Consider the following 7,905-nt stretch of genomic DNA (forward strand, 5'->3'; position numbering starts at 1 on the left):
ATCGAACCCACAACCTCAGGTTACAAAGGGTAAAGAACCTACCACTATGATAATGCTGTATATGTGATGTGCTCCAGTGTTAGATTATTTTAAAGTTTAAAACAAGTAGTTAAGCTAAAATGAGGCAGAAAAAGCTAAAGTTGTTCACCGTAGGTCCACATCCATCCACATATGCTCCTACCGCTTACATGGCATGCTGATGTGGCTTTGTGAGGCTTGTCTCGGCTGGGGCATTTCTATGACACAAATCATAGGACCTTGTATCTGTTCTTCATTATAATAGGGCCAAATTACGAGGCTGGCAATAAAAAACCAAATGCGTCTAACACATCACCCAACTATTGCGTAGCGTGGTGGTGAGGTGCTCGAGTCTTAACTCTGGAGACCCTAGTCCGATTCCCCCACCGCACATCTTTTAATTTTTTTTCTCAATTTTCAGTGGGCGCGGCCGGTGGCCGGGTGACATGGTGGGCAAGCGGCCAGGTGATGTGTCGTCCTTGCCTAAGGGTTGCCACAGAAGCAACAGTGCAACAAATTGTGTTAAAAACAATTAAATACTACAAATCTAAACCAAAGAACATGTAGCTTAGTGGTAAGTGTGGTGGTTCCTAGCTGGAGGTTCCATGATCAAATCCTAGATTTTGCATGTTTTCTCGATTTTTCCATTTTACTCTCTTTTTTTCTTGATTTTTGTTTCAAATATTATATTTGCTTTTCTGTTTTTGTTTTCCCTGTTTTTTTATTTAAAAAATTCTATTTGCCCCACTTGTGTCATGACAATCGCGCAACTGCTAGGTGGCGATACCTTTGGTACCATGATGTGCTCTGCCTTGCCGCTGGTCTCGGATCCGGCCCCTATGCATCGCCACCACCGAAGGTTTTGGGCAACCTCGGAGAAGTGCCTATGTCTTTGACTCTTCCTATATGGAAGTACTAATCTATTTGTTCCTTGTTCCATGTTCTATTTATTTCGTTACCGGATATTATAGGTGGGCATACGAGAACATTCAAGAACTACAGCAAATTAATTACCTTGCAAGCATCTTCTCAAATAGATGTTGGGCGTCGTCCATGTACACATTGCCCGCAACTAGGGTGCTGTCCGGCCGCCATGCCGTGGCCCTCACCCATGGATGGCCGGCTTTAGATGATGTGAGGATGGTTTATTCTATGTACACAATTTCTAGCTTCTTTTCTTCCAAAAAAAGAATAGATAAAACATGTTTTTTGCATAACAATTGGTAACATAACTTCATATTTTCTAATGTCATGGTAATTATAAGGTTCTATCCAATTTTGAGGTGAATATGAGTTCGAACATGTAAAGTGCTACTTAAATCTAAAAATTTGACTTGAGTTACTACGAACTACGTGAGAGATGTCTCCATTTGTGAACAATGTATGCTCCAACTTTATCAAAATACTTAATTTTTTACAAGCTTAGTTATGAACCAAAAATATGTTGCCACATCAATTTGTAGAATTTTTGGATCAAATTTAGGTATTATTGTAATTATTATGTGCTAATTTGGAGATAAAATTTTGAATTATCTCTAGAAGACAACATAAATTTTCACCATCTCCAATACATGGTCTCTAATGGAACATATGAACCTAAAAAATATTTTTGTGCAATTTTTTGAATCTTATTGGAGGGACACGTAGTTCAACTTAGGATTACTTTCAATAAAGACATAGAAAGTCAATTAAATGATAGAAAATACCAAATCTACTTAGAAATTATTCAAACTCCTACATGACAACTTATATATTGCCTATTACATTTGAAAAATGTATTCATCATATTTAATATAGTTTATGTACAAGTTGCTTCACAAAGGTACCTTAATTTCTTATTTTAAAAAAAAATTGCTTGACATAAGCTTTTCAGACGCTAGGCTGAATTCAACAACGCCAGCCCAAAATTTTCGTACAGTTAATTGATGCTACTGCTCATCCTCGTCCTTAAATCCCTATATTTTTTTAAGGGTATCTTTACAATCTCATCCCGCACCTGCGTCCCAAATCTCATCCACATCTCCGCGATCTCATCCACCACAGACCGCATCTCAGTCGCCGCCACGCCCCCATCTCCTCCTCGTCCACCGACCGCCGCGCCCTCATCTCCTCCCTCCACCGACTGCCGCGGCGGACATGACTCCTCCTCCGTCAGCCAAACCGACCGCGCCTCCCTCCTCCACCTCCGACCGTGCCTCCCTCCCTAGATCCCTCTGCACTGTTGACCTCTCCCATGGATGGGGAGGCACAGCGGCCCTGCCCCCTCCCCTCCCTCCGGCCCCCGCCGCCGCCGGCCCAGCCTCCCGGAGCAGTCGCTGCTGCGCCCGGCCGTCGTCGCGACGGCCTCCCCCCTCGGGTTCCCTCGCGGGATGGCGCGGCGGCCGAGCGGGGACGGGTACTCCTCGATGGGGTCGAGGAGGACTATCCGGTGGGGGAGCTCGAGGAGGATAACGGCGGCGATCTCGACTTCCTCCTCCCTCCCCGTGTCGTCGTCGGGCCCGACGAGAACGGCCTCAAGAAGGTCATTGAGTACCACTTCGATGACGACGGCAACAAGGTCAAGGTCACCACCACCGCCCGCGTCCCCTCACCCCCATGATGCCAGATGTGCTTCGACTGCAACGCCAAGAACCCAACCTCTCCGAACGATGGGCGCCCCCTTGGCCCCACCCCTTCCTCTGATCTTCTCTCTACCCTGACCGGCAGATCAAGACCTTCACCACCTGGTGGCCGTCGGCTTTCCTCCCCCCTGGACCAGATCCACGCCATGGTGGCCTTCTATTTCTGCCTTATACCAGCCGTATCCCGAGCCCGCGTGAGGAAGCCGCCACCACGAAGAGCTTCGCGGAGCCACCGTGTGCCTGGTTTGCCACACACCAATACTAGCTCATCATCAGGTAGGGGCATCCACGTTGAGTGCCAATCACCGCTTCATCATGTTTGGGAGTCGATCCGGTTGTCAATCCGTGTCTTCCTCTGCTGGTGAGAATCCCTCGGACCCCATATCTCTTCCCCATGACTTTCGGTTGGGAGTCCATGCCTGTTCATTAGGACCTAGGAGGCTGTGTTTTGTCTGTCTGGAAGGTGTTCGGTAAAATGAGCATGTGTCACATTCCAACGAGATAGACTGACACAACTCAACTTTTAAAACTTGCAGATTTATGAACATTCCCCTATGATATGTACAGCCATGACGGCTGCATTGTTAGTGAAAATGTAATCAATTTGTACCTTTTTATTTTAATAGACATTTGCATTTGGATAAATCATGACTATCATGTCTTGGTTAAAATTTTATAGTATGTGTTTCCAAAGAACAACAGTATTCCCATTCATAGATGGGTGTACAATATAGTGAAGTGTACTTTGGGCTTAGGATTGTACTAATGGACATGCAGTTCCTTGTGATAATTGCTAGTATGTGCTTCTCTGTACTAGGATTTTGCAAATCTAGACATGCCTAGACGAGCCTAATAATCTAATGCCAAGTGTTACCACTTACCATGGCACAAATTGTGTCCCAAGTCCTGTCTAGCCATGATCTGCAATTTCTTTGTTAGTGAATTGGATGAAGTTGAATTTTTAGAGTTCTCGTCTTAGTATATTGCTTAGTTTTGCAATAGAATTGGTCGGTAGCATCAACAGCCTATCTGATATCTCCCTACAACATAACTCTAAGCAAATAATCTCTCTCTCTCCCTCTTGTCTCGTCATGAATAATATATTACTGTACTGATTGTAGGCTTGATTGCTTGAAGGCTGATTTACTTGACTGAAATACAGATTGCATGAGGTACTGAAAGTTTATAGTTTACCTTTGCTTGTATTGTGACTTGACAGATAACTGAGACTCAGTAGTTGTGACTTAAGAGGCATGATGAATGGAAGCGAGCTTCAAATTTGAAAGCAAGTATGATTGCACCTTTCTCATGATTTCTGCTCATGTACCCTTTTTGTCATTTTGGAACGTGCTATCAATGTGTTTCAACTGAGATCCTGTGATCCCTTATAAAATTTAAAAGTGAGTACAAATTGATGCAGTACTAGCAGTTTAAATGAAACAACCCCATGAGTTTTATGAATTTTCAGTTACAATGTCATTATGTGCAAGATGTTTTGCTGAAGCTATTATGTAGTTGGGTTGTTCTTATTTTTTTATCTTATTTTCATTGGTAATAGATTTTTTTTTGTTTATGCAGGCATTAATCATAGTCTCAGTTTCCCTTCTAGCTGTCCAGAGCTTATCTGATATCTCCTTTGTTCCTCATTGATTTGTTGGGGTCTTGTCTGTGAAATTTTAAGGTTTGGGAATCTCTCTCAACTTTTACACTATCCAATGATTACTGCTCTGATTATTTCTTTTCATTCATATGCTTAATGCCTCATCTTTCTGTTCTTTACTGGGATCAACAGAGGCCCACTAGTCTGAACTGCTGTTACCAACTAATGGTGTCAGGTTGAAGGCCTTGGGAAGTCAGCTCAGGATTTTATCATGCAGATAACGTTTGTGACCACAAGATTGATAGTGTTTATATCTTTATTATTTTTACTATTGGTGATTGATGGTGGACTGCCTTGTTCTAACCATAGTCTGCAAATTACATAAGTGTAGGTACGCTTATTTTGTCACAAAGATTGGTGTCAGCATTTCTTTAGCTAATTTATTTATAGCTCGCTACAGTGACATCATTATTAGCCAGCAATCGTATGACCTTGCAGTCTAATAATAATTTGCTCCATTTGATTGACCAAATAGTTGAACTGTTTTGATCTGATGCAAATTTCAGTGCATGAATGAGCAGTCCTAATTTCATCAGCACAACCTGCTGTCTGCTGACATACTGTTAAGCCTTTACTAATTACGTTGCCTGATTGCAATTATTGTCTGATGCATACAGCAGTAGTGACCATTTGTTATTGCCATAGTAATCAGTCATAATTTTTTTAGCTTGTATTCTCGGAGCTGACATGGATACTTGATCATATTTTCAGTGCTAATTTGTGTGCATAAAGAGCATGTCCTTCACATGTTTGTGCTGTCAGCATATGAAGGCATGTAGGCAGCAGTGTGTAGGAAGCAGCAGGCATCTGAACAGCAAGCATGTATGCAAGAAGCTGCATCTCATGTACATAGCGCAAGGCTTCCTTGCTCTGGGTCATGTAAAGGCAAATTTATGGTAGTCTTGCTTTTCTATGGAAGATTTCAGTTTTTATTCAGGAAGACCTTTCAATAATAAAGTGAAGAGTACTAATACAATTCACTGTGGAACCACCTTAGTAGCTTACCTATTCCATAGTTTATATATTTTATTTAATGTTACTATTTTGCATGTTTCCTTTAGTACTTCACTTCCTGTGTACTTTAGCTTGTTTAGGGCAGTCCCAATGAAAGAAACTAGTAGTTTCTATAACATAGGATACCACACTAAAAAATATTGCTTTCCAACCCATGGTTTCTATGAGTAATAATTATTTTCTCTTTCTCTCTCCCAACTCTATCTTCTTTCTCCAATGGGAGTGCGACACGAGCTCCCTAGAAACTGGTGGTTTCTCCCTAATGGCGATTTCATGGTTTCTTGGTGCATTGGGTCAAGAGTAGACCTGATTTCTTCATGAAGAAACCATTTCTATGATTTTTGCTCTCTTTCTTCATTAATTACGTTGCCATGTCAGCGTTTTACCTACGTGGCAAGTTATTTAATGAGGATAGAAACCATCATCAATGCACCATTGGGACTGCCCTTACTGTGAGCAATCAGAGCGAACATTTGAACCTGCAGACGATGTAGGTTAGTTGTGGCTTCTAATTTATTTCCTTTCATTTAAGCTTCACTGATCCATATGCTGTAGCGCATGGCGAACTTGGAGTCATTCCATTATTAATTTAAGCAGTTGATTTGTACTAATTTAGATCATCTCTACATTCTTGTTGCAAATTATTATTGACGTTGGATACATTCCATTAAGCCCAACAGCTGATAGCAAAATACATTGCCATTGGTGTAAGGAAAAAATTGATCATATAGCCTTTTGATGAGTAATTTTACTTTTGAATGAATCTACAAATTTGCAAATCTATTAGTCTTTAGTTTATGATTCTAAAATATTATAATTTTAGTTACATAATGTATATACTAATGTTAATGATTCTTTTCAGGAGGAACCTAAAGTTTGATGGGATGGTCAATGTCAAGCCAACCTTGGTGCAGTGCTAGATAGCTCATTACATTTTGATGTGATCAAACTAGCTAGTGTGTGTTGGATACCGTATGTGTTTCAGTTGTGCGTGTGTTATCGACGAAGTTTGACATTAGATGGTTTCATTAATAATATGTACGAACAAAGCATATTTTGGTTTAATGGATGTCTAAATACTTCATTCATCATATATTGTTTGGCGTGCAATTATTGCTTGAAGCTACCAAACAAAGCGTTGCAATATGGACTATTGGCATAATAATTTGGCATTGCAATATATGATATAGCAACAAATAAACAGTGGCAAAAAACCTCGTATCAACAAAACAGGGGTTGTGGCGATAGTCTCCAAACTATAGCAACACAATAGTAAGCATGGCAATAGAGTCCAACAATAGCAACCAGTATTGATCGTGGCAATAGAAAGGCAACCTCTAGCAACTAAACATTTACCGTGGCAATAAACGGATGCACCTATAGCAACCACAATGTTTAGTGTTGCAATAGAGAGGCTACCTCTAGCAACTAAATATTTATCGTGGCAATAGACGGTTCCACCTATAGCAAACAGTATTGATCGTTGCAATAGAGAGGCTACCTCTAACAACCAAATATTGATCGTGTCAATAGACGGTTCCACCTATAGCAACCATCGAGATGACGTGGCAATAGAGGGTCCATCTATTGCAATGCTATTGATGCGTGGCAATAAGGTCTTGCAACACCAAATATCATTGCTAGTGCACCTATTGCCACACTTTGGGTTTGTGGCAATATGTATTTCTGGTATTGCAATAGATGAAAACCTATTGCAACACCAAAATGAGTCGTTGGATAAACCTTTTGCCACGGTTACTATGGCAACGTCTGCCAACGAAAAAAAGTATTGTAATTTTGTCTATCACAACTATTTTTGGTATATTATAATGCTTTTAGGCCATTGCATCAGGGGTAAAACCTTGTAGTGTGGCTTTGTCTTGTTTGACCTTGGTTAGCATTTCTTGTTTCTTCTGTTTGATAGCATTGGGGATCTTAGTCAAGTTGGACTCATGACGTTCGATGGTGGCTTTCACACTTTCTAGTATGCCTAACTAGATTTAGTTCTGGTTCAATTTTGGAAGAAGAATTCTTCAAATTGTCTATCAGCTGTGCTAATTCTTTGGCTTCATGTTTGTTAGAATTCTTTTTGGTCATCAAAGCTTCACGGTCAATCAGATTTTTGAGCCTTTTTCACCTTGGGAGCTTGGTCCTATTAGATATAGGTATCAAGGCCTTAGCAAGATTTGGGGTCAGATTATCCTTGATGGCCAAGAAGATTCTTCTCATTGGGTCTGCATCCTAGACTAAATTGGCTATATTTCTCTCGAGCATTGGCAGCATGTCTTTTAGCTGATTTTTGGTCTCATCTAATAAAGTCTCTTGGAAAGAAATGGCTGATGAACTAATCTCACTTTCGTCTATGTATTCTTCATAGTTGAAGGAGTAGCTCAGACCTAGAGAGTGAAGTGCCTACATGTGAACAAAAGGAATCTTATTAGAAATGGCAAATGGGTTAATAATGAAATGAATGGTGAGGGGAACACAGTACCTTTTCTGGAAAAGACTCTGGCTGAGGAGAAGGAACAACCAATGATGTGCCAACATCTTTTTCAACATTTTGTTGAATTGGCTATGGACTTTTGATGCTAA

The 7,905-nt window shown here is 40.8% G+C and overlaps 1 long non-coding RNA gene across 5 annotated transcripts; it reads left to right on the forward strand.

Annotated features, from left to right (window-relative positions):
• Positions 1 to 2,015: 2,015 nt before the first annotated feature.
• LOC136512561 (uncharacterized) lies at positions 2,016 to 6,397 on the forward strand. Of its 5 annotated transcripts, none has more exons than XR_010773129.1 (4): positions 2,016 to 3,000; positions 3,859 to 3,928; positions 4,218 to 5,807; positions 6,176 to 6,397. It is a non-coding gene; the product is annotated as an uncharacterized lncRNA (long non-coding RNA). The 5 variants fall into 5 exon arrangements; XR_010773130.1 differs by having other exon boundaries at positions 4,218 to 5,195; XR_010773132.1 differs by having other exon boundaries at positions 4,218 to 4,320; positions 4,432 to 6,397.
• Positions 6,398 to 7,905: the final 1,508 nt, after the last annotated feature.

The sequence above is a fragment of the Miscanthus floridulus genome, chromosome 16, assembly GCF_019320115.1.
Source record: "Miscanthus floridulus cultivar M001 chromosome 16, ASM1932011v1, whole genome shotgun sequence".
Lineage (NCBI taxonomy): Eukaryota > Viridiplantae > Streptophyta > Magnoliopsida > Poales > Poaceae > Miscanthus > Miscanthus floridulus.